At 38.9% G+C, this 26,054-nt stretch overlaps 1 protein-coding gene across 9 annotated transcripts in view; it reads right to left on the bottom strand.

Annotated features, from left to right (window-relative positions):
- The window catches only part of PLEKHA5 (pleckstrin homology domain containing A5), a 250,461-nt gene that overhangs the window by 221,174 nt on the left and 3,233 nt on the right, over positions 1–26,054 (bottom strand). The window lies entirely within an intron of this gene.

Raw genomic sequence — 26,054 nt, 5'->3', positions numbered from 1 at the left:
AGTTAAAGGCACACTAGAAAATATTTGAAATATCAGATTCAGTGATTTACTGTCTGGTCTATATTTTAAATTCAGCTGAATTTTCAGGAATTAAGCAATTCTAATCTAATGTCATTCAAATTCACAGATGATGATAGAGATGACTGATTAGTTACAAGTACCTTAAAATATAAGTTACAGGGGAACGAGTGTAGTTCAGTGGTTGAACGCCTGCTTTGCATATACAAGGTTCTGGGTTCAATCCCCAGAACCTCCTAAAAATAAATAAATAAATAAATATATATATTTAAGTTGTAAGGACAAGCAAATTAAAAATCATAGCCAATTTGCAAGCTGATATATCCTGAGTTCAGTTCATTTCATGGGTGCTAAATGCAAATGGCTCTGTACTCTATCCCTCAAAAACTAAGCAAGATAAATATTACAGCCGTAGAAATCAGAAAGGTAAGGCAATGGTCGGATGGAGGCAATACTAGAGCAGAGGGATGTCTTTATTATAGCTACATTAGACATGACAGCCCAGAACCTAAAAGAAATTAGAAGGGGATATGCAAGAAATTTTCTGACAAGCTTTAAGCTACCACTTTTCAAGGGCACTGTTACATAAAATGGCACTGTTGCACATGACACTTGCGTGTGGGAACACACTGTGATGGACTGAACCATGTCCCCACAAAGACATGTTCAAGTCCTAACACCCCCCAGCCCAGGTCCTGTGGATACAAACCCAACTGAAACAGGAAACCTGAAGATGTCTACCGGTTATGGTGGGACTAAAGTAAATCAGGGTGGGCCTTAATGCAACAGGACTCTAGTCCTCTTAAAATGAGGAAATTTGGGAAGTCAGGAACAGGAGACAGATGGCTGTGACAGAGGTAGAGCCAAAGGTGAAAGTAACCTGTGTCTGTCAATGCATGAATGAATAAACAAAATGCAGTATACAGATACCCTGGAATATTACTCAGCTGTAAAAAAGAATGATGTTCTGATACATGCTACAACATGGAGGAGCCCTGAAAACATGAAATAAGCCAGACGCAAATGGACAAATACTGTAGGATTCCACTTGTAAGAAATATCCAGAATAAGAAAATTCAGAGATAGAAAGTAGATTAGAGGTAACCAGGGGAGGTTTGGAGAAGAGGAATTGGGGAGTAATTCATCAATGGGTAGAGTGTTTGTTTTGGGTGATAAAAGAGTTTTAGTAAGGTAAGGTGGTGATGGTAGCACAACATTGCAAAGTAATTAATGCCACTTTAAGTAATTTAAGTAAGTAAGTAAGTGTAGCAGTTTGATGTTATTGATGAATTCCAAATAGAAATACTGGATTATGTTTGTAATCTGATCTGTACCTGGGCAGATTGAGTTGTGATTAGTCCCCACCAATGGGTGGGACTCACAGATAAAAGGCACAGCGAAGATCAGAGTGAAGGGTTTTCTGAAGTTGGAGTTTGATGCTAAAGACTTAAGCTGGAGCCCCGGGGAAGTCAGCACGTAGAAAGAGAAGCCAAGCACCAGGAAGGAAGGAACCTTCAACCCAGAGAAAAGCCAGCCCCAGGAACGTAGGAACCCAGGAAGCCTGAGCCCTCGCAGCCGTCCGCAGCCCTCTTGCTCCAACACGTGAAAATAGACTTTGGTGAGGGAAGTAACTTATGCTTATGGCCTGGTAGCTGTAAGCTCCTACCCCACATAAACACCCTTTATAAAAACAACCAATTTCTGGTATTTTGCATCAGCACCCCTTTGGCTGACTAATATAGTAATACACTTAAAATGGTTAAAAAGGCAAGTTTTACAATATATATCGTACATTTGTTATATGTGTGTTATATACACGACCACAACTTTAAAAAAACTAAACAAAATCAAGTATGATGATAAGACTTACTAGTTTGTACACCTTGCCTATTTTATCTTTGCATTGCCAGTGTCTGCCAGAATATGATGAGTAAACATTTGCTGAGATGAGGAAAATAAAAGACTATTAATTTAATTTTACCTTTTCTCATTAAATTGAAGTTTATTTGACTTTAAAATTATTTTTCTTTGTAATTTTAAATCCAATGCAGGGGGTCTGGGGATTAGACTGTTAATTCGCACAGGGAAAGGGCAGCGCCAGGCTGTCTGGTTCGTTATTATATTCCCAATACACAACACAGTGCCTAACATATATCAGGGGTTCAACTGTTATAGTGCATGATTTTTTTTTCAAGTTTTGTAGAAAAAGCTTTCTTTTAAACAAATCAATTTTATTGGGCAGATATTAATAAAGCATAAATCCATCCAAAGTGTACAATCAATGCTATTTAGTATAATCACAGTTTCATATCATCACTTTAATTGTTTTTAGAACATTTTCATTATTCCAATAGTAATAATAAAAAGCAAACAAATAAAAAACTCAACACCTCTCAATCTCTCTTCACTTCCCCTGCCATACGTAGTTGCTAATCTGTTTTTGTCTCTTATTTATATTTTGTAAAAACAGTCATATATGCAATATCACCCATATTTGTATTTTACATGAGGTTTTCCTATTTTATATAGTCCCATGTTACATTTTTCAGCTTTCCTTTCAGTAATATACATGACCTTAGCCTCTCCCTTTCAACAGTCATACCATATGATAGCTCTGCTAGTTACAAGCACTATGATGTGCTCTCACCATTTTGAAAATTTACAAACAACCTTTTTACCAGTTCTGCACAGGTTAAACCTCAGCTTTCCACTCTCTACCTTCATTCCATTTTCTGGTGATATATTCTAATTGTTAACTCCATGAGTTTACATAATAAGTTTAGTTAATAATAATAGCACAATCATACAGTATTTGTCCTTTTGTGTCTGGCTTGCGTCACTCAACATAAAGTCCTCCAGGCCCATCTATGTCGTCATACGCTTCACGACTTCATTTCTTCTTACAGCTGCATAATATTCCATTGTGTGTATGCACCACAATTTGTTTATCCATTAACTGGTTGATGGGACAGACACCTATGCAGTTTCCAACTTCTGGCAATTGTGAATAATGCCACTACGAACATCCATGTGCAGATGTCTGTGTCTCTGCTTTCAGTTCTTCTGGGTATATACCTGGTAGTGGGATTGCCAGGCCACGAGGCAAGTCTATATTCAACTTCCTTAGGAACTGCCGAACAGTCCTCCACAGTGGCTGTACCATTTCACATTCCCACCAACAGTGAACAAGCATTCCTATCTCTCCACATCCTGAAAGAGGAGCTTTTTAACGCAAAACTTACTGCTGGGAAGCCCTGTTTTAGGAAAAAGTCTGGGAAGCAGTAAGTAGAAGCAGCAGCATAACAATCTGATCACAGGAGGGAACTAATGTAAGTGTGCTCCTTTGGACGTCCAGAAACACTCTAAAAGGCACACTGCACTTTTGTGTGCTTTCTTTCTAAAAGTTTTTGTAATTTTAGTGCCATATATTGTTTCACCAGTAATACATGATTTTTCCCTGAGAAACTCCATATATAATTACTTCTCTAAAGTAAACAGTCAACTTTTCACACTGCAATAAAAAGCTCTAATTACTTCCTCTTCTGTTTCAGGAAGTTGTAATGACTGGCTGGGCTCTATTCCCTACAGGAAAAAAAAGCAAAAAACAACGCCAGGAAAGGCTCCTATCTAACCTTTTGACTCTCCCGCCAATTAAATGACACATTCCAAGGGAAGTTCCTGAAATACTAACTCTGAGAAATAATAACTAATAGAGGAAATCTCAAAAAGTAAGATTACATAAAATGGAAACTCTTTTCTAAAACAATTTTCAGAAAAGGAAATAATATGTAGCAATTAGAAAAATCACCTTCTTTGTACACTTGGTCCTACCTATATAAACAATTACAGATAAAATTACCATTTATTAAATGTATACTTTTCAGGAATGTCTCTGAGGATGAACAAGATCATCAACCTAGAGATGAATTATATCTTCAGAAAGCCATCTGAGTTGCTTCAGGGGATATTAGTATATTTAATCCAGGAAGGTGTTATCATGCTCAATTCCACAGAAGCCAGAAATGATGACTATTCTTCCCCACGTGCTTGATTTATTACGAAAATTACAACAAAGTAATTCTACCTCTGATAGAATCTTATCGCCTAAGTGAAGGACCTTGCAATCTTTAGTGAAAAACAATAACACATTCAAGAGAAAGATTAATATTATTGTTATACCCAGGACAATGATTCATATCTTTAAACTGTTATCCTCTTTTGAAGAAAATACATTCATTAGATTCTAAGTTGGTCACACTTAAAAGTCCTATTACCAATGATTCCAAGGCTTACTGAAAGCTGACAGGTCCCAAAAACTGTATTAAATCAGGTAAATAGCTGACTAAAAACTAACAGAGCAAAATGCACATATACACAAAAGAACCTCAAGGAAAGCCCAGGTTTAGGGACTTCACAAGAAAGAATCTTGCTTTCCCTCTATCCCCAACAGAGGCTGTTTTACTATTACTAGATGGGGTTGGGGTCATTACTCAGGATTATCTAACAGAAATGTTTTTATTTCATCTCATAATCAAACACGGTTTAGGACTGTCTGAATTTCTTCTTGCCACGTACAACAGCTATTATAAAAACCTACCTAAGCCCGGTATGTGGCAAGGAGCACCCAGGTAAGGACTGAGAGTCCCATGTCCATCTTTTAAAGAACGTGTTTACAGCTGGGGCCACCCCTTCCACACACACACTTCCCACTGTGCGCTCCTACTTTTCTACGTCCCTACCGCTCCTTGTATCCTTCCTATGCCTCAGCCAGGCTGGGGTAAACCCTGAGGTTTAGCTCAATACTGACTCAGAAAGAGGCTTCTCACTCTTACCTGGCATTGATTGAACCTTAGCAGATGATGCCCCAGCATGTGAACCCCTTCAGGGCAAAGCCTATTATCAACCTGTACCCCAAAGTACAGACCTTAACACAGAAGGCACTCCACTCCGTGCTGGCTGATATTTCAGTTTTAGTAACAGCTTTGTTGGGACAGAATTCACATACATAAAGTTCACCCTTGGGAAGAGGGTTTGGCTCAACAGATAGAGCGTCCGCCTACCACATGGGAGGTCCAGGGTTCAAACCCAGGGCCTCCTCACCCATTCACCTGTGTGGTGAGCTGGCCCATGTGTAGTGCCGATGCGCGCAACGAGTGCTGTGCCACACAGGAGTGTCCCCATGAACGGAGTGTGCCCCGTAAGGAGAGCCAGCCCGTGAGAAAAAGCGCAGCACACATGCAGAGCTAACACCGCCCACGTGCAGAGCTAACACAGCAAGATGACACAACAAAGGAGATAGAGATTCCTGGTGCTGCTGACAGGAATACAAGCAGACACAGAAGAACACACAGTGAAAGGACAGCGAGCAGACAACGAGGGGGGGGGAATAAATCTATCCTAATAAAAATAAATAAATAAATAAAAGTTCACCCTTTTATTTCGTTATTTTTGTTTTTTGTAGTTTTTAGGTTCACCCTTTTAAAGTGCACACTTTAGTGTTTTTTAGTATATTAAGAGTTGTGCAACCATCACCATTATCTAGTTCAAGACCATTTCAAAGCTAAAAAAGGAAGCCCTGTACCTATTAAACCGCCCCCCTCCCCCCCGCCCCTACAACCACTAATCTCCTTTCTGTCTCTATGAAATTGCCTATTCTGGACATTTCATATAAATGGATAAGACAATAACAACATTTTATTTGCAATCTCAAGAAAGCCAATACAAATATCAGATTTTAATAGAAGATTAATAACAGTTTTTAAAAGTCTAAAACACATACCAAACTTCCGCTACCATCAACGAAAACAAAAAAGTGAGACGCCTTTAACACGAATACTTAACCGTTCTCATTACACAAAAGATTAGTAATCTCCCTAAGAACATCCTTCTTCCCAAAGTATGAAGGCACTTTAATAGGCATTTCCTAGAATAATTTCTTAGTGAATTTGTGGCAGACACTGAAATATGTTTCTGTAAGTCAAATTTTGAGGAAAACATGCCTCGGTGAAAATTTATTATCTACTGCTATCTAAGTGTTTTGGTGCCTACAATTGAGAAGAATTATACAGAATATCCTCTTACAAAGACAAAAGAGCAAGAGAAGCATTAAAAAATAAAAAACAAAATAAGAAGACATAAATACATCTAAATATACCAGTAACCACAAGAAATATAAATTGTCTTAACTTCCAGGTTAAAAAAAAACATAATTAGGTGTGTCAAATGATTAAGATTACTATATGCTATTAATACTCTAGGTAAAAGCTAAATAAAAGAAAGCAAGTGTGTTATACTAAAATTACACAAAACAGGAAGGCCACAAGCATTACTGGTGGTAAAGAGGTCTTTTCCTAATGATAAAATGCTTAATTCATTAGGAAAATAAAAATTCTACACTTAAATGTATCTGATAATGTAATTTCAAAACTAAAGAAAAAAGTCAGAACTACACAGAGAAAATGAAAACCGACCATGAGTCAGAAACTATAACTTTCTCAGTAACTGATTTCAATCTCATGCAAACTCTCCCAGAACACAAAAAGTGGATTATCCTGCAACTCATTTTCTGAGACTAGAATAACCTTCATATCAAAGCAAGGCAATGATGGTTCAAGAGAGGAAAATTACAGGGCAATTTCACTTATTAACATAAATAACAAAGTCCTAAACAAAATATTAACAAGCCCAATACAGCAATGGGAAAAAAAAAGTACATCATGACCAAGTGAGACTTAGCCCAAGAACACAAGGTTCATTTACCATTTAGAAGTGTATTAATGCAATTCACAATAACTGAGTTTAACAAATGAAAAGGGAGGGGAGGAGAGGGAATCAATTCAATGTATGCAAAAAAAAAAACAAGTAATAAAATTCAACTTGGGAAGTGGATTTGGCCCAATGGATAGGGCGTCTGCCTACCACACGGGAGGTTCAATGTTCAAACCCAGGGCCTCCTGACCCGTGTGATGAGCTGGCCCACACACAGTGCTGATGCGCACGAGTACCGTCCCGCACGGGGGTGTCCCCCATGTAGGGAAGCCCTATGGACAAGGAGTATGCCCCGTAAGGACAGCCACCCAGCGTGAAAAAAGTGCAACCTGCCCAAGAATGGCGCCGCACACACGGAGAGCTGATACAGCAAGATGACACAACAAAAAGAGACACAGATTCCAGGTGCCGCTGACACAAGCGGACACAGAAGAACACACAGTGACTGGACAGAGAGCAGAAAACTGGGGGGGGAGGGGGGGCGGAGAAGGGAAGAGAAATAAATAAAAAATAAATCTTAAAAAAAAATTTCAACTCATTCATAATAAAAGTTCTTACCAATTTAGGAACAGCAAAGAAATTTCTTAATCTGAAAAAGGATACCTTCCAAAAATCGTCAAGTATTCTTTTCTTTTTTTTAAAATTTAATTTAATTTTATAACTTCAAATTTACAAATGCTCTACATTCACCAAATTCCCCCATTTCCTTTCTTTTCATCCCCTTATAACGTCTAATTTACTTTGTCTCTCTGAATTTGCTATTTATGCATATTTTATGTAAGTGAAATTTTAAGTGTTTGTCCTTGTGTACCTTGCTTATTTTGCCCAGCATTATGTTTCAAAGTTTATCTGTGTAACATCATGCCTCAGAACCTTTTTCCTTCTTATGTCCAAATAACATTCTATTGTGCATTTGTACCATATTTTGCTTATCCATTCATCTGTTGTTGGATGCTTAGGCTTTCTACACCTTTTGGCTATTGAAGTATTATTCTTAATGGTGAAAATCAGAAGAATTCCTTTTAAATCAGAAATAAAGCTGTTTCTATTTATCACTACACTAGCGGGCCTATCCAGCAAAATAAAGAAATACAAGAACTGGAATGGAAAAATAAATAAATAAAACTGTCATTATTAACATAGGATTGGTAAATAATTATATTAAAATTAAGAACTCAGTTCATCAAAAAGATCCCTTTAAAAAAAAGTGAAGGTGAGCTACAAACTAGAATTCAGGATAGTAATTACTTATGGTGGGGAGACAGAGGGATGGGATCAGGAAGAGACAAGAGGGGAATTCAAAGCCCTAAGACAAGTCCTATTTCTTGAGTATCATGTGCAGTGGTTATTCACCATATCCAGTTGGTCTGAGTTAATTTTTTCATAACAAAATAAAACAGAAAAGATTTTCCTAAAGAAATTTCTTAGCATTGTATAAGTGGCATAGTAAAATAAGTGTTATTTGATCAGCATAGTTCAGACTATTGCTAGCTGCCTAAAATAAACTGACCTGTACTGCAAGAGGCAAAGTTTAAATAGATTATTTAACCTGCCTTTCCTAACCTGTCCAAATGATTAAAGGCAAGAAAGTAATAACTATTAATTTTTCTTCATATACAGAGTCCCCCAATTATCTGTTTATCAAATGCTTTTCTTTTAATTATTTCCAAGTGGTTCTGGGAATTTGTAAAATCTTCTACTGCAGTCATTCCTACTTTGTTTGCCTATTCGGCAACCTTGTGGTTTAAAGATTATGAAATTTTGCTCTGGTTCATCACACAGTTTGAACTTCCCAAATGACTACAGCAAAAGAAAAAAAAAAAGTTAAATATTTACATTTAAAATGTCTACTTCTACTAATATAAATGTGAAAAAAAAAAGAAAACATGAATTTGAAAATCCCAGTTCTTGGATTTTAGCCTTGACTTGGTATTGTACTTGATCAATAGCATGACATAGTAAAGTATAATATTTGCAGATTAGCATTACAATTTTGCATCTTTAAATACTTTACATTTTTTAAATGTCAATTCTAATTTTTTAAAAAGATACTTAAAATACTCTGAAAAAACCTAACGTGAAAATAAGGAAACTGTTGAAATGAGTATGCATCTCTTTAGTATGTAAGCTTCTGAGGTTCACGTCTACCTAAACCTATTTAAGGAACACTGAATTAGAAGCATAGCAGAGCCAAAAACTCCTGGGCTGACCATCACCCTTGACCAAATGAGTCATGGTCCCTGTCCGTTTGTCCAAGCATCACTTTTCTCTGAGTCTAACAAAACTAAATCCACCAAGGCTTTCAATGTCCAAATCCACATACCCCATTCCTTTTCCCAGTCAATCCCCTGACCTAGAGGCTTTGTTTTTTCAGAAAGGGACCGAGCCTCCACTTCAGCTCTACTTTGGAAACTACCTGTAGAAGTGGTCTCCATTAAGAGCAGACGCCCCCAAAATAACCTCAACTTCTTCTCTCAGCACCACCTCCACAGCCCGGTAGCCCAGGATGTCCCCTGCGCACATCAGCGGTCCCGCAGCAATCCCTCACCTCCCCCCAGGCCCTCCAACACCCGGGCCATCCAGTCCCCTCCTCACAGGACCCGGTCATACCCGCAGCCACACCCCTCTGTGGTCACTACTTCAAGGACTGCACTGCGTGGCCACAACCCCAAAATCTTCCAGTACGCATGTTCTCTCTCCCTACGCGGGCTGGCTCTGGGAGAATTTCTGCATCATCCCAGTTCATCAGCTTTCTTCTTTCTCCAGTTCCTCCTTTCTGGTTTGAAATCCACAGCCTAACTTTCCAACAAATTGATCATACCTAAACTCTCCTGTTCGTCTGCCTTTCATGAAATTCATTTGGCAGAACACTTTGTGGATCCAACTTCCCATTTCCTCCAAGCTCCCAGTGCACGTAGGTCCCCCTCAAGATTCAGCAAACACTTACTTTGTGCCAGAGACACGGCATTCACCACTCTTTCAACAAGTTGCTGACTTACTTATCACAGAATGTGCAACACAACTGTTCAACAAAACGTACCGAGCTGAGATGTCAGCAGTCAGTGAACCAGAGAGAGGAGGTCCCCTACTCTTGTGAGGTTCATATCCCAACAGGGAGGGAAAGACAGACACGAATTTCAGCCAGTGATAATGCTGTGAGGAAAATAAAACCAGGTAACAGGAGAGCAAGTGCCTGGCCAGACGGTCTTGGCTGTGGATAGGGCAGGAGGGGTTATCTACTTGAAAGCCTTCTTGATGGTTTTTTCCCACCTGATGACCAATAAACCCAGTTCCTGTGTCTCGGGAGCCAGAACTAGCTGCATGTGATGGTTCTGCTGGGGCTCTGAAATACACGGAGAGCTCCAGTGGTCATGCAGTCTGGACTCTAAACCCACAGTCCCAAAGAGACTACCAAACCAACAAAACACATCAACGAAAAAATAACCCTATTCTTAAGAGTTCAAGAACGAAGAGCTTTAATAACAAAGAGACTCACAATACATCCATTTAATTTTCTATGCAGTGGAAGTACGTAACTGGCAACGTGACCATGATCTAGTGTGATGTGACCATGATCTAGTGTGAGGCCATACTCAAGAGAGAGAGGGCAACCAACAAGCTCGGCTGGGTTCAATAATTTTTTTGGCACGTGTGCCATATGGATTATAAAAACCACCCCAATTTTCCATCCCCACTCCCCATTCCATATCCATTCCTTTGCAGTTTAAGTTTGTAGCTCCTCCCCTCAAAAGATGGCATCTGTTTCTCCCCCCCTTACATATGGGCTGGCCCTGTCCTGTGACTGTCTCTGGTCAGTGGAAAGCTGCCGATGTGCCGCAGTCCGGGTTCTGAGCTGAGGCCTCAAGACGCCTCGGGCACTTCTGCTCACTCACTTGGACCCGTCTTCTCCACGGGAAGAAGCCTGGGCCAGCGCATGGGACAATGAGAAACCACGTGTAAGAGAGCTGAAGCAATCCTGCCAGTCCAGACAGGCCACCTTAGACCAGCCAGGTCAGCATAGCCTCCTGCCTGACCCAGAGCTGCTCCCAGACAGGAGTAAGCCCAAACAAGACTAGCTGAACCGCCAGCCAACCCAGAGACCTGAGAATAACGCAGCTATTGTTTTGAGCCACAATTTGGGATAGTTTATTATACAGTAATAACTGATATAGCAAAATAATTTTACCAGTCTATTCTTAATTCTGATAATCTATTACTCATGTCAACAGGGCTTAGGAGGAAAATGAAGTCTCTAATTGTGAAATATTTTAATTTCAGGGTCCTCTTTTGCTAGGTGGCTTTAGCAGTAGGCCAGAAAGGAACTGTTACATATTGAAAGGATTTAGAACCCCATCAAAGGATTTTACTTCTCTTACCAATAAAACTGCTAATTTCCCATTTAGAGCTTCTTTGGAAACTCTGCTGAGAAAAGAATCAACTGGATTGAAAATCATTCCTAGAAGGATAACTGGAGGTTGATTTGATGTTGTAAAAATCAGGATTAATAGATGTTTAAAAATTAAAAAATAAAAAAAGACCAGGGTTCTATTGTATAAGGAAAAATAACTAGTTGGTTTCCTTGTCCTTTTATCACTTTTCTGAAATAGAGAAATATTCAGTGTGAACTAATTCTAGAAATGCATCTGTTTTTCCAAATTCAAACAGCAATGTCATTTCTTTTTTGCGTATTGTATTCTACAACCTCCAGGAGTTTAGGTAACTAAATTTTTAAAAGTACATATAATAAACATACATGCCACCTCCCCTTCCCACTCATCTGGGTAAGAATAAAAGGTTTACTGACTTCAGGCCTATCCTGCTTTCCACCCTCTGGGGTTATTCTGGAAATTAAATGAGAGGGGAGGGTTCAGAAGTTATGGACCCCCCTTGCCCACCACCCACCCACACGGTTCTTGTCCCAGCCTACTCAAGCTACTACTGGTCATGAGCTCCGCCTGTGCCAGCCAGCAGTGCCTGAGAGCCCCCATTTTCCAGCCTTTACAAAGACTATTAACACGTTTAAATTTTTACATACCTATATATTTATACAGTTGCAAACCCAACCTTCTTACTCCCTTTTATTAATGATGAGGGGTTTAGTTCTTTGATTCCCCCCAGCCTCCTTTTACAGATAATAATAATTTAGTCTACAGTTAAATTCATTCATTTTAAAAAAAGAAACCTTATAAAATAATTTTTTCAAACACAAGTAACACCTATATTCAAAACTGCCTTTTTACATCACTCCTGGTACACTATATCATATACTGCCTTCAACATTCTCTCCTTTTAATTAGGTTCCAGCTGCCTACATGAGAGTCTCTAATGTTACAACGCCTTGGGTTCTACACTAATCTGGAGAATATATTCAAGCTAGGGCTACCTTTTATCTGTAGCTCTGGACAACGTCTACTTCACTCTTTTAAGAAAGTCCCCTTAGTGCCACTGTCTGGGCATTTCAGAAAGAAACTGATTTCTAATTCCTAAATCCAGAACATTCTTAAATAGAAATTAGGATTTTAAAAAACAAGTATTTATATTATTAAATGTACACTACATGACCACTGACAAATATTTATTCACTACTACATGTAACAGTTCCTACCTTCAAGTGGTCTAAAATCTCACGAGATGAAAACATTCTAAATGATGACATTTCTGAATCACTATTTGTAGGCCAGGCATTTTAGGTTGTTCTCCAGCATAGCATCAATGACACTGAAGCTTGCTCTATACCCAAAGTCATGAACATGCAAGATAAATACCCATGTATTTGATATCTGTACCAGGCTTTATGGTTTTTCAAACTTTGTTCATATAAATTAACTCATGGTATCACAAGCCTATAAGAGAGGCAAGACAAGATTTATTCTCTCCTTTTTACAAAGGCATCAGGTCCACAAGGGATTAAGCAATTTTCTCAAAGTACAATGGCTACTAGAGGTAAAAGAGCAAGGTCTGACCAGCTGGCCAGTGGCTCTCCTCCACTTCACACAGGATTCAGTGCCCACGGGCTTACACAGATGCATATACTGTGGTGACAGAACACTGGTGCTTGATTCTCTTGGCAAATCTAATGGGCATGGAAAGGGCCTAAATCATGTTGTATTCTGAATTTTCCTAAGTGAGTACATACTACAATTCCCACTGGGCTGTGGGAAAAAGTATTCGTCATTCTTGTTTACACTTGTTTTTCAGTCATAATAAAATAAGAAAAAATAAGCTTTGCTAATATGTAAGATATGGATTCACAGCAGCACATGTGCAAAATTTATATATAAAGAAATATATACATAAAATTAGGTGTACACTCTTCTTTTTGCATGTAGGGGGTGCAAAACCAAAATATTTTGGAGAACTCAACTATGCTAACTGGCCCAGACATTAAAAAATTAATAAATACATAGCTTAGCTATTAAGAAAAATAATGCAATAGAAAAATGGAGAAATGAAACAGGCAATTCACAAAATGGATTCAAACATGCATCAAATATAGGAAAAGATGCAAAGCACAGCAACTGAAATCAAGAACATGCAAATTCAAACAAGAGACCTACCATTTTGCCCATCAGATTAGCTAAAATTAAGTCTGATAATATCAAGTGTTGGCAAGGATACAGTAAAAAGTTATTCCTATACACTGCTGATGTCAGTATAAAATGGTAACGATGTTACGGAAGAAAGTTTAGCCCAATAATAAAACCATAAATTAATCTAAATGTGACTGGCAAACTGGTCTAGTAGTCAGCCCAAATCCAATTCCCAAAGAAATTTAGGAAGTAAACACACCATTATCAATTGGGCCTTTCTGATTCACTGTGCAGTCAGTTTTGCACAGTGCATCACTTATTAATTCTTATATATATTTTTTGTAATCTTGCAATTAGGCAACCCCACATTTTACACATTTCAAATTTTGGGACCCCATTTTTGTTATTCAGCAGGTTTTTAATTATACTCATCAAAAGTTAAAATACATATATGCTCTAATCCAGTAATTCCAGATTGCACTATTTTATAAGTGTTTGCATATGAGTTCAAAGTTTATGTTTAAGTATGTTCACTAGTGCTTTTAGAAATTGAGAAAAATTGGAAATAAACTAAATGCCAAACGAGAGAAGTATATCTAAATAATTAAAGCACATTTTATACCCATTGAAAGAATGGTGTTGAACTCTATAACCACTAATATGAAAGTATCTAAGACATTCATTCATTAAATGAAAAGGAAATGTTAAAGAACAGATGTAAGACAACTCAATTTTTGTTAAAATAAAAATATATTTATGTATGTCCATTTATGTAAATGGTAATAAAGGTAAATCAACACTTAACTGCTGATACTTATAACCTCTTAAGGAGCAAAGTACAGGGAGGAAGGGGAAAGCATAAAAGGACACTCTATATTACTATACCAAGAAGAACAGTACCATTTTCCTATAATCTTCCTTAGAATGCAGCCCTAGAGTGGCCACTCTTACTCAAATACTGGCACTGATAATAACTACAGTGGTTTAAATCACATGAGTAAATCCGAAGCCAAGTTGACAATTCATTCAAGTATCTAAAACCACACCCACACACACCCCACACACCCCACACACTCATGTGTGATATATAAAACACATACACATAAGACCTGGGCACCGCTTTAGTGATCTACTAGTATAAGGACTCTTATCCTTAACTACAAATTCTGCCACGGCCTTTTCATTCAGCTACTAACATAGCTATAGGAAATATACTCCTAGTAGAGAGTATACGGGTATTTTGGTAATTTATCAAACCAGCATAAGATACCAATTATTGATACCTTATACTATTACAGAATGTGAAACCAGGATGAACAAAAGTTTAAGACTCAATTTATCAAGTATTCAAATGTTTTAAAAATATCTGGGCTTACATGTAAGCTCATGAACTGTTTTCTTTTTAGTCTTGTGACTTTATAATATAAATTCATATATTAAGTTAGGGATGGTAAATACACCAGTACACCCATCTCTTCACCTAAGCCCATGCAGAGATCACTAGCTGATCGCAGCATGTTTTCCCACTGATCCAGAAGCTGCTGTCTGAATTCTGAATACAGTGCTCCAAATGGCTGCTGCTAATCAGAGTTGTAATGCCAGGTGAAATTTATTTAACATCTGTGGTACTCCAGGACATCAAAAGCCTTCAATGAACAACACGTCCCAGTGCACACGTTAAAGTAGTCTTCTCCCATTTTTAACTTTGGTCTTGACCATGTGACTTGCTTTGGCGAAAAAGGACATTAGCAAGCATGATGCAAGCAGAGGTTTTAGAAGCTCCTGCATACCTGGGCTTGTCCTTTTAACATGCTCCCTCTTGGAAGCCAACTTCCATGCTACAAAGCGGCTTGTAGCACGATGAGAGCTTGAGGCAATGATGAGAAGCCACCCTGGGTGTTCCAGCATCAGCTGCATAAATGACTTCAGTTATACCACTTGTAACAGAAGAACTGTCCAGCTGAGCCCAATCGATCAGGTATAAATCATTGTTTTAAGTCACTAAATTTCGGGTGTTTTGTTACATAGCAACAGGTAATGAAAACACTATCCCTGGTTCAACAAGACCTTACTTACATCAGCTCCCTTTAAATTTCATCCATCCAATCAAGAGTATATATTGTGGGTATTGAGAAATGGTGGCAATCTCACACGCTGCAAGTCAGAACATAAACTGGCTCAAATTTTCTAGAGGGCAATTTGGCAAAATGTCAAGTGATGGGCCTTTATTAAGAAGTTCATATTCTTTCCCAATAATTCCCAATTCTAGGAAACAGACATGCACACAAAATGTTCATATAGAGATCTTTTTCACAGCAAAAAGCTGGAAACATAGCCATCTAAAAAAAGACTAATGATTAAACTATTATATATTTATAAGACAGAATACCACACTGTTATTTAAAATCTTCTTCTGAATAAATAATGATCCAGGAAGGGCACACAATATAAGGACACACGAAATAACTATAGTAAAAATAGGATTCAACATCATATTAGCAATAAGACTCTAATCTTTAAAAACATACATGCCAAAATATTAACAGAAACTGCATAATGGGACTGTGGGTGATTTTTACTTTTTCCTTCTTTATTTTCCAAAATTTCTATAATGAAAACACATTACACCTATAATCAGGGGAAAAAAACATTTTAAAAGTAGGAAAAAAGCATACTAACACTAAACATACATTTTTAATTTAATTTGGAATTATTCTGATCTTTCTTTACTAACTTTAAAAAATGCCATCATTATTAGAATGTATCTCCATTAAAGAACAGTTTTTTCAAAATAAATGGTGTAGCACAACAGATAAATCTTCAACAGAGAGGGGAAAAAAGCTACATAAATTTTAACATGTTACTTTCCCCATAGTATTGCTTTGTACTATGAAATTTGGCCAAGGAGTTCCTTACTGCTTTTCAGAACTTTGTCATTTTACTAAGTTTTAAATTTTAGCTTTAACAGCTGTATAAGGAATATTTAATAAAATGGGTATTACATGTACCTTCAACCAACTTCAGCAAAAGCTGTTAAATTAAATCAATATGAAGAATAAAATTAGTTTTTCATCTCTGAGGCAAATTCCTTTTTTTTTTCCCCCAGACCATGCCTGTCCAAAGAAACAATGAGTATAAAGAATCACAGTCATGAGGAAAGGTTGGGGGAAAAAACACCTATTCCCCAAGTAGAACATCTAGAGCAAAGAGCCTTTGGAAACACTGCTCAGGCAGTGACAGTGAATTCTCTGAAGTGACCAGTCACTTCAGAAGTGCCCAAGGGAATCCCTGGCATCCCACAACAAGGTGGAGTTTCTACTACCACCTGTGCTAAACTGAAGCTGCTTTCCCGGATCTCCCCTGCTCAGGACCATCCGTCTAGGATTGTACCTACTGTTTCTTCCTCAGAATTCAATACTTCTTCTTTTCCCAGGCCCAGGAATGAACCATCCTCCTACCCACTCTCCATACCTTCAACCACTCCCTCTGCAATGTAAGGCAAGAAACTTTCTGGAAGTACCACCACTTACTTCCCCAGAAGTCTACAGATCCGGGGTCACCGTCCTCCCCACACTCGGGCACCCTGCCCTGTATTTCAATGAGGAGCAGCAGCCCTCTGATAGTTTTTTCAGGGACCCTGACTTCCTAAGGAGAACTGGGTCTGCTTCTCTAATCACATGGTTTCTGAAGGGTTTGCCAAAAATAGTATCTTGGCTCCAGCCACAGGACAACGATTGAAGACCAGATGGCCAGTGTCTACTCCAGCAATGGCCATGTAGCCCAAGCTAGTCAAAGTCCTTGTCCAAGATTTTAAAATTTGGATCTAGAAGGTACCATGCCACTTGGATTAAAAAGTTTGAAGGGTATAATTTGGAACTGTGCGAAACCATTTTTCTGACAAAGTGGGAAAAGCATTCTTCAATGAGAAAAAAAAAAAAAAAAGCAGGCAAGGAAAGCCCTGAAGAATTTATCACCCCGTTTTACACCTGGGATTAGCATGAAAAATAAAGTCCCCTCTTTGCTTTTTGCTTTCACTCGTTGGTTTTGGGTCACGTGGACACTCGAAAATTAAAAATGACAGGTAAGAAACAGAAAAAGGTCGTGAAATGTTCAGATTTGCATAGAGGGACCAGCTTTTTTTTTTTTTTACAATCTGTTCTAGGTCTTTATTTCGAAGCCTAATATAGGTACTGGACATGCAAAGGTGATTATGAAACTGTCTCTGCCCTCAGATTGCTAATAGTCCAGAGGCTTTTAAATGGCCACGGAGTTCCTCAAATGGCCTGAATCTTGTATCAATGAACTCCTCTCAGGTTTCTACAGGATGGTATTTCAGGATTGTAAGATTTGGTCCATACTATTCACAAGAGTATTGACTTCAGTAAAATCTCCTTATTCTCCCGAGACCACAGCAGCTTTAGTTCAACTCACGCCTGAACTATGGAAGTTTCTAAATGGAAATGGGATAATCAATGGCAAACACTGGAGAGGCTGATCAGTTGTCTCCCAAGAGACTTCACAAGGCTCTAATTATCTTGGCTTTATCACAGGTCAGGTTGCACAATCAGGCCTGTGAGCAGATTCTATCCGTGTCTGGAAGTGGAATCACATATACCAAACTTGAGACAGAGGTGATTCACTAATTCATACTGAGATAAGTGTCACATGGACAGAATATTTAAATTTCATAAAAAGTCAAATTACAGTTTCTGAATAGCATGGAATTAAGTTTAATATCACCAAAGTTCATTCAATCAACAAAGATTTATTGAGGATCTACTATGCGAAAGGCACAAGGCTAAGGGACTACAATTACAGCATTGCACACAAGAGCTTTTTGTGAAGTTTATCTACCATCTGGAGTTTGGGGAAACAAGTATTCTCTTGATTCTAACATGAACTTTTTAAATACATTAATGTTTCTGAAATAAGGATCAAGGAGTTTGTTTTAATATGATCATGCCTCTATTTTCATCCCTGAAAAGCTGTTATTAAATCAATAGTGGGAAGTGGCTGTGGCTCAAGCATTTGGGCTCCCATCTCCCATATAGGAGGTGCAGGGTTCAATACCCAGGGCCTCTTGGTGAAGGCAAGCTGGCCCACGCGGAGAGCTGATGCAGCAAGATGACGCAACAAAAAGAGACATTGGAAGGACAATGAGAGACGCAGCAGACCAGGGAGCTGAGGTGGCACAAGAGAAAGATCGCCTCTCTCCCACTCCAGAAGGTCCCAGGATCAGTTCCCAGAGCCACCTAATGAGAATACAAGCAGACACACAAGAACACACAGCGAATGGACACAGAGAGCAGACAATGGAGGGAGGGGGGAGAAATAAATAAATAAATCTTAAAAAAAAAATCAGTAGTATAATTTATGATGACTGGCAGCTTAGAAAGAAATACAGCAATTATACAATTAAATATTTAATTATAATCCTGGTAAGTGCTAAGAAGGAGAAATGTAAGGAGAGCGTCTGAAAGGGGACAGAACCTCGTCTGGGAGGGGCTCCCTTGGCCGCTACAATCCGGTCTTAACAAAACAGGCAGAGTGACCCTTTCAGAGGACCGAGGCAGTCACGTGTCTGCCCAGCCCAGCCTCGGCTCGCCATCTCCCGAGTAATCGCCAATGTCCTCCCATCAACCGACCAAGCCCACAAACAGGTGGGTCCCTTAACGTCTCTGACTTCACCTCCTTTTCCTCCCACACTGACTCCTCTTATTTCTCACTTCCCTCCCACGCTCCCACCTTAGAGCTTCAGCCCGGCAAGCTCACTGTCAGGTAATCTCATGGGCATCTCCTCACCACCTTCAAGTCTCTGCTTAAAGCCAATGAAGCCTAGTCCCCCTGTGAAACTGCACAGTGTTCTCCCATCCCCTGATTTTTTCCCCTACAGCACTTAGGTATGTATTCTTACATAATGTAAAATTTACTTACTTATTATGTTTACTTTGTCTGACATTCTCTCCCCCATGACCTCACTCCCCAGAAGGACAGGGTTATTTGTTTATTGATGTATCCTAAACACCAAGACATGTAATTACGAGTTCAAAATGTGTGGAATAGAACTGAAAGAATGAATGTGTGAATGAATGATTGGAGACCTCACTACTGAGACTGAAATCACAATCAAAATCGAGCGGCAAGGCCTCCCTCTCCACTGGATGGCACCTGATGGGCACTGCCAACTACCGCTGCAGTCTTTCTCCTTCTTCTAAACTTCCATGCCACACCAACCCATCCCGTATCTTTCTTTAGATATGTAACACCTTTGCTTGGGTTGTGGTTCAGTCTCAAGACCAGGATGCTGTTTATTCTTCATCTCTGAAGTGACTCTGCTCTATTCTGATCCACTTGTGAGGCTTTCAGACCTTAACTTTCAAACACAGGCTTAATTCCCTGGTCTCATGTTTGCAAGAAAGGCCTCTCCCAGGGACCCCAATCTTGGCCCAAGGCCTCTCAATATATGTAGTCAAAACATGATTGTACTTCACAACATTTACTATCATCTGTAATTACATAGTTGTGTGACTATTTTATCACTCCCACTAATTCCACTATAAGCTCCTTAAGAGCAGGGTCCATGCCTGTTTCATTCACAAAGTCTAAAGTGCTTCACGCACACTGAATACTGGGTTAAGTATCTGTGAAATGAGTAATTGGGTGAATAAACATGAAATTCCCCACCTGGATCTCCATGGAGGTAGACGGTCACTTAGGAGCTGAGACAGCAGTCTGTTTGGTGGGGTGTGGGGAGTGGGTTGTGTTTTCTTGTTCATGGGTTAGGATTCCTTTATAAAACCCAGAATTTAGTCACCTAAAATGCTATGTCTTCTCCAGATAGGTCAAAAGTCAAGCCAGCATCAACGCCTCCACCTAGGACTCTGCCCCTACTCCCTCATTTCAGTCAAGGTACCATCATTCTTTTAGCCGTTCAAACACAAAAGCCGTGAGCAGCTTTTGACCTCTTTTTCTCTGTCAACCTCCTAGCTCAGCAAGACTCCCGAGGCCTGTCAACTCCTCTTTAATATCTTTGATCGATGGCCTCCTTTCCTGCCATTCCCACTGCCACCAACGTGCTTCAATCAACTAACTCCCAGCTTACGGCAACAGGCGCAGAACTGTTGTCCTTGGTTCCACGTTTGCTCCTTTCTAACCCATGCTGCCTATATTAAAATTTTCCAAAAATCTTAACTTAATGTTTTTAATGCTATACCCAAAAACATCTGTAATGGCTTGCCTAGAAAATAATAAACCCAGCCTGACATCTGAAGCCCAGACACACTATAACTCCCAATAGTGTTCCAGGTTCTACCTCCCATTACGCGTTAACTTCACAGCAGGGCAGGTGTCACCCTTCACCACCCACGTTATGCACGCTCCCACTCCATGAATGATTCCTACCAGTCTCCTTGCCTACCCATCTGAATCCCACCCATCCCCCAGGCCCAGCTCAACACCCACCCCCCCCCTTCCATCCAGCCTTTCCAAGTTGGCACAGACTAATTTGCCTTCTCCTTTGAGTTCTTACAACACCAAGTGGCAGACAACAACGAACATTTTTCACACCATTAACTCCAACCTACACAGACATATATACGCGTAACTTTTCATCATTACATCTCAGCTACATAAAAAGGAAGGGATCACAGGAGAAGTGCATTTGTCAGCAAAAGTCTTTGTCGTTCACAGGGATGTCAGGGCTAGGCAGGCAGGGATGCTTGTACCAGATCAGTCTCCAGGGCCACCAACTCTACTACTCTTTCAACGCTTCGTGCTTTTCTACTCTTCACTCCCCGCCCCCTTCCTAACCAGTCATAAACTTTGAGAATAAGATGAACAAATGAGTCTATCCAGATGAAAGGAAACACATCATTTGAGAAATCTAGAAAAGGCTCTTAAATTGTGACGCCTCCTCTTGTTCTATCCTGATTAACTACTTAAAAGATGAGTCGTCATCATCATAGATACAGTTCGCACCTGTGATGCCAGGCATTAAGGTGTATCGTGGGAACTACAAGGAGGCTACGCTGGGCAGCCCTGGTCCTTACTAGGAATGCTGGGGCTAAAGAGAAGGGCAGCAGGATCCCATAACAAAACCCGCTGTGACTGGAAGTCCTGCCAAGGAGATACATACCTATTGGTACCCCAACCTTGAAACGAAATCCATTTTCTAAGTGAAGCAGTTACTTCCAGTAAACTTTCTTCATCTAGTCACAGCATGCTGTACTTTTTCCTTCACGAAGATTCCTGGTTTTAAATGATATGCTTTTGCCTTTTTCTGTTTAATGTCTGCAGGCTCCATCCAGGTGGGCAGTGCCCCTGTGGGGGTGATTCCCTGCTGTATCCCCCAAGCACCTACACAGAACCTGGCACTTTACTTGGCACTCATGAGTGGATGGAGAGGAGTGACTGGGCTCCAACACCCCGTTAAAATAACACCAGCCACAAGCTTTTGTTTGTGGGTTGGCCTACTGGCCTAACCACTGTATTTGCTTCTATGAAACAATGTACTTTTAGTCCCAAGCAACCAACTTATGAAATGCATATTATAGGGACTGCTTATAATGCCCTGTATTTTTTACATACTTTTCTATTATAAACTCCTTGAAGGTTGAGATTATAGTTCATAGCTGCATTATACCTAATTAATTAGAATAAAGTGCTCTATACATCAAAGAAACTATGTATTAAACAGTCCAAAACTTTGTTATTAATATGAAAGCGTCCATGAGCTGTTCTGAAGCACTATATTGCTCTAGCAATCAAAATATAATACTATAGTATTATAGTATTAAAGTAACAAACAACTTAAAATACCAAATACATAAGGATTTATTCTAATATTCTTATGCCAGTTATGTCAGGTTCCCCATCTCCAATCTTATTTTGAATTGTGATTATGGAGAAAGATTTTTCCCCCCCATTTGTACCCGTAAATGGCTATTTCATTCTAGAATTCCCCTGGTTGTAGGTATGTCCAAAATTTTCAGTGCACATTAGATCCAGCTACCACAGATATTGAAGTGAAACCTCAATAGCCAAATCAAGCACTGCCTTATTTGCACAGTAAGAAAAACTTCAACTTTCAGAACTTAAAATTAAGTTTAGAAAAAAAAATATGAAACTACAGCCTCACAGAATTTACATACTATTTTACTATCCTGCAAAGATTTTTTTTTTGTTCACCAATCCTGTCACATAAGACAATAGCCTCTAAATATTGAGAACAAAGTTTCTCAGTATTCAGACAGGGAAGCAGACTTGGCCCAGTGGATGGGGCATCCGTTTACCACATGGGAGCTCCGCGGTTCAAACCCCAGGCCCCCTTGACCTGTGGGGAGCTGGCCCATGCGCAGTGCTGATGCGCGCAAGGAGCGCCCTGCCACAGAGGGGTGTCCTTCGCGTAGGGGAGCCCCACGTGCAAGGAGTGCACCCCATAAGGAGAGCTGCCCAGCACTAAAGAAAGTGCAGCCTGCCCAGGAATGGCGCCGCACACACGGAGAGCTGATGCAGCAAGATGACGCAACAGGAAGAGACACAGATTCCCGTGCAGCTAACAACAGACGGACAAAAAGAACACGGAGCAAACCGACACAGAGAACAGACAACCGGGGTGGGGGGTGGGGGATAGGGAGAGAAATAAATTTAAAAAAAAATTTTTTTTAAAAGGGTGTATGTCTTTTTTTTTTTTAAATGTATTCAGACAGCATTGTTCTAAGATTTACTTGGCACTTTAGGTCAACCATCTTTTAAAACCTCGAAACACAAAGGAAGAGTCAATGACACATCCATTTTAAGCTGCCATGACTTGTCCTTACAAAGTCATTAAGCAACATTTTCAAGGAGTAAGCAGAAAACTTTATAACTTTCAAATATTTCAGATTATCTTCTACAATTTACAGGCCAAAATATTTGGTTTCTAGTAAGAATATGGAATACTGAAAGCTACACTAAGTTATAAAATCCACTAATAATAATTTTCATCATTCTTCCCAAAGATAGATAACATGAGTTAATTTTTTAAAGGCAACACAGAAACTAAATCAAACTCAAACTCTGTGTGTATGTATTTACACACACACTCATAATAAACAATTTAGAAGCTGGTTAGCTAAAGGGGCATAGAAAATTACTTTTCTCAGAAAAAAATTCAAGTATTAAATATTTATCTTAATATAATGTATTAATTTTCAAATATTACCATTTTCTGAGCAAACCAACTTAAAGTAAAATACATTCTCTATATTCTATATCCTGTTACCTAATTGTAAACATTTATTTAAAAAAACAATTTCACAAAGTATATAAAGTAAACTGATTAGCCACCTCAGATCATTTTAACAGGTCTTATTCTGATGAGGTCCTATGCTGACATTAGCAGTATATCTGTTCCCACGCAGTTCTGCAGGGAAGTTGTGTATATATATTATACACATATATACATACATACATACGAACCTTCCCCAAGGAAAATGTAAGCCCAAAAAGCAGCAAAGAGCCAGAAAGCAAGCACACACAACTCTGGTACTACATACTTCCACACTATCTGGGAGATGATGAGACTGTTTACACAAAGCTTAAAGAGAAAGAATAAAATAGTTAAGCGGATTAGAAAAGCTAAGTAGCTGTCCATATTTCCCACATCATCTGTTTTTGGACCATTGCGTTCATTATTTTGTAGAATATTGTAAATTCGCAAAACAGTATAAAATAGAAAGACATTTAGAAATGGCACAGAACTTAAAAATTGCCCTTCCAGCCTGCTTAACTGAAAGATGTGAAGACTGAGCTCCAAAGTCACTTAGAAGATCAAGTTCGCCTGACTCTGCCACTCCACTGCTCTCCTTCCCTGTCTGCCCACGGAGACAACAGATGTCAATACCAAAAAATATTATCCAAAGATAAGAGCCTTTTTGGTAATCTGCCATTTTGAGCAACAATCAACATGTGTTCAGGGGAGAAATAATTCGGGTGTTAAATGTACTTCACTTGGGAACAAAGCAGAAACAATTCAAGTTCTTGAGGTCTCCCCGCTCGCTGCGGGGCCTCCTGGGACCACGGCTGGAAGCAGCAGCCAAGTGACTCTCCGTGGCCTGGCACTGCCCACCCTGCCCACTCTACCACCTCCTTCTCTTCCGAGGCATCAATAACCTCTTTTCGTCATCTGAGAGGGAGAAAATAATGAACACATCCACCAACATTCATTATCTTCCTACTTCAGACTCCTATCTTTTCCTCTCCTCTGAATATCCTAAATTTAGTTCCCGCGCCTGCTGTTTGCTGCCTTGCTGCTTTGCTTTGCAGGCTGTAAGCTCCAAAGGCCTGTCTCTGTTGTTTATTATATGATGTGACAGTGGGAACAGTAATTCTCCTATTTCCCAGGGTAATGTGGGATGAGAGCACTTTGTAAATTTTATCATTGAAGACAGAAGTTGTGTCCCTATCATATTAGAATGATAAAGCATCCCTAATTGCTCATAACAATACGAGTAAGTAAAAAACTTCTAAGAAATTATGGCCTACATTACAGATTTACCTAATCTTAAATTAGTCTTCTGAGAGAACCCAGAAAATTAAGCTAGACTAGCATTCAGCAAATCACGCATTTATCGATGGTTAGTTCACTTAAAAGAAGTTTAATGAGGGATGTATTTCTGTAATATGCTCTATTTTAAATAAATGACTTCCATAAACTAGTTTACTGCTACTTTTTTTACCCCATTATCAGCTGTCTATTAATACCACAAGATTAAAACCCACTAGTCTAAAAATTACAGATATGTCTTCAAAGTTAAAATAAAATTATTACAGCTTTTTTAATATTGTCCTAATTTTCCTGAGAAATGTATTTAGGCATGGCACTCAATTAAAATTCTAATTTGTTAAAGTCAATTTTAAGAAAGTCTAATAACAATAGCTAGAAAACTAAAGAAAACACACACTCTTTCTAACAGCTTAGGTCTAAATTAAAGCATACATATTCAGCCCACACAGAATAATATTTTGCAGCATCACATAAACATTCATCTAAGAATGTACACATTCACAGAAATTAAATTACTGGAAATTCTACTGTTCCCCCTACTCTTATTAGATCAGCTAGGCTTCATGTACAGTAGTTGAAAATAAATTGAATAAAAATAAATGAACTCAATTGAAAAGACTGTCTTTCTTTAGAAATACGCATATTACACTCAGTAACAGAAGCGTCCTTCATCATGGCAATCCAAAACTCACTTTAATTCAGAATGAAAATAACCACGACAAACATACCTGGTGACTCCGTATTTCACTCAAGTCTTATTTTCTAGGCCATCCAAAAATAATGTATACAAGATCTCCAAATGAAAGATTTAACCAAAAAATATCCAGAAAAGGACCACACCAGAAAACTGGACCAAACCATCAAACTACCCTGTTCCTGCCTCTTACTTCTCTGCTTTATTGCTACATTCAAAAGCAAGCATACCTAATACCTATACCAATACCTTGACATTTTATATAAACATCCTTCTAAAAATTTTAAAAAACCATGTAACTGTAAGTTATTGAAAGTATGGTGTGATCTTAAAAGTGTCACTTAGTAAAAATAACTGATGAGTCTGATGAAATAAAGGCAACTTTACTATCTGTTATTATTAACAAGCTGCTTTAGTCTCAACCAAATCTTGTATTTAAGCATTCTCTTCCAAGCCTTAGTCCCTAAAAATTAAACAAACAACTTTTTTTAAACAATAA

The sequence above is a fragment of the Dasypus novemcinctus genome, chromosome 20, assembly GCF_030445035.2.
Source record: "Dasypus novemcinctus isolate mDasNov1 chromosome 20, mDasNov1.1.hap2, whole genome shotgun sequence".
In the NCBI taxonomy this organism is placed as follows: domain Eukaryota; kingdom Metazoa; phylum Chordata; class Mammalia; order Cingulata; family Dasypodidae; genus Dasypus; species Dasypus novemcinctus.
Note: the sequence above shows the minus strand (reverse complement) of the source record. Positions and strands in the feature narration are given on the sequence as shown.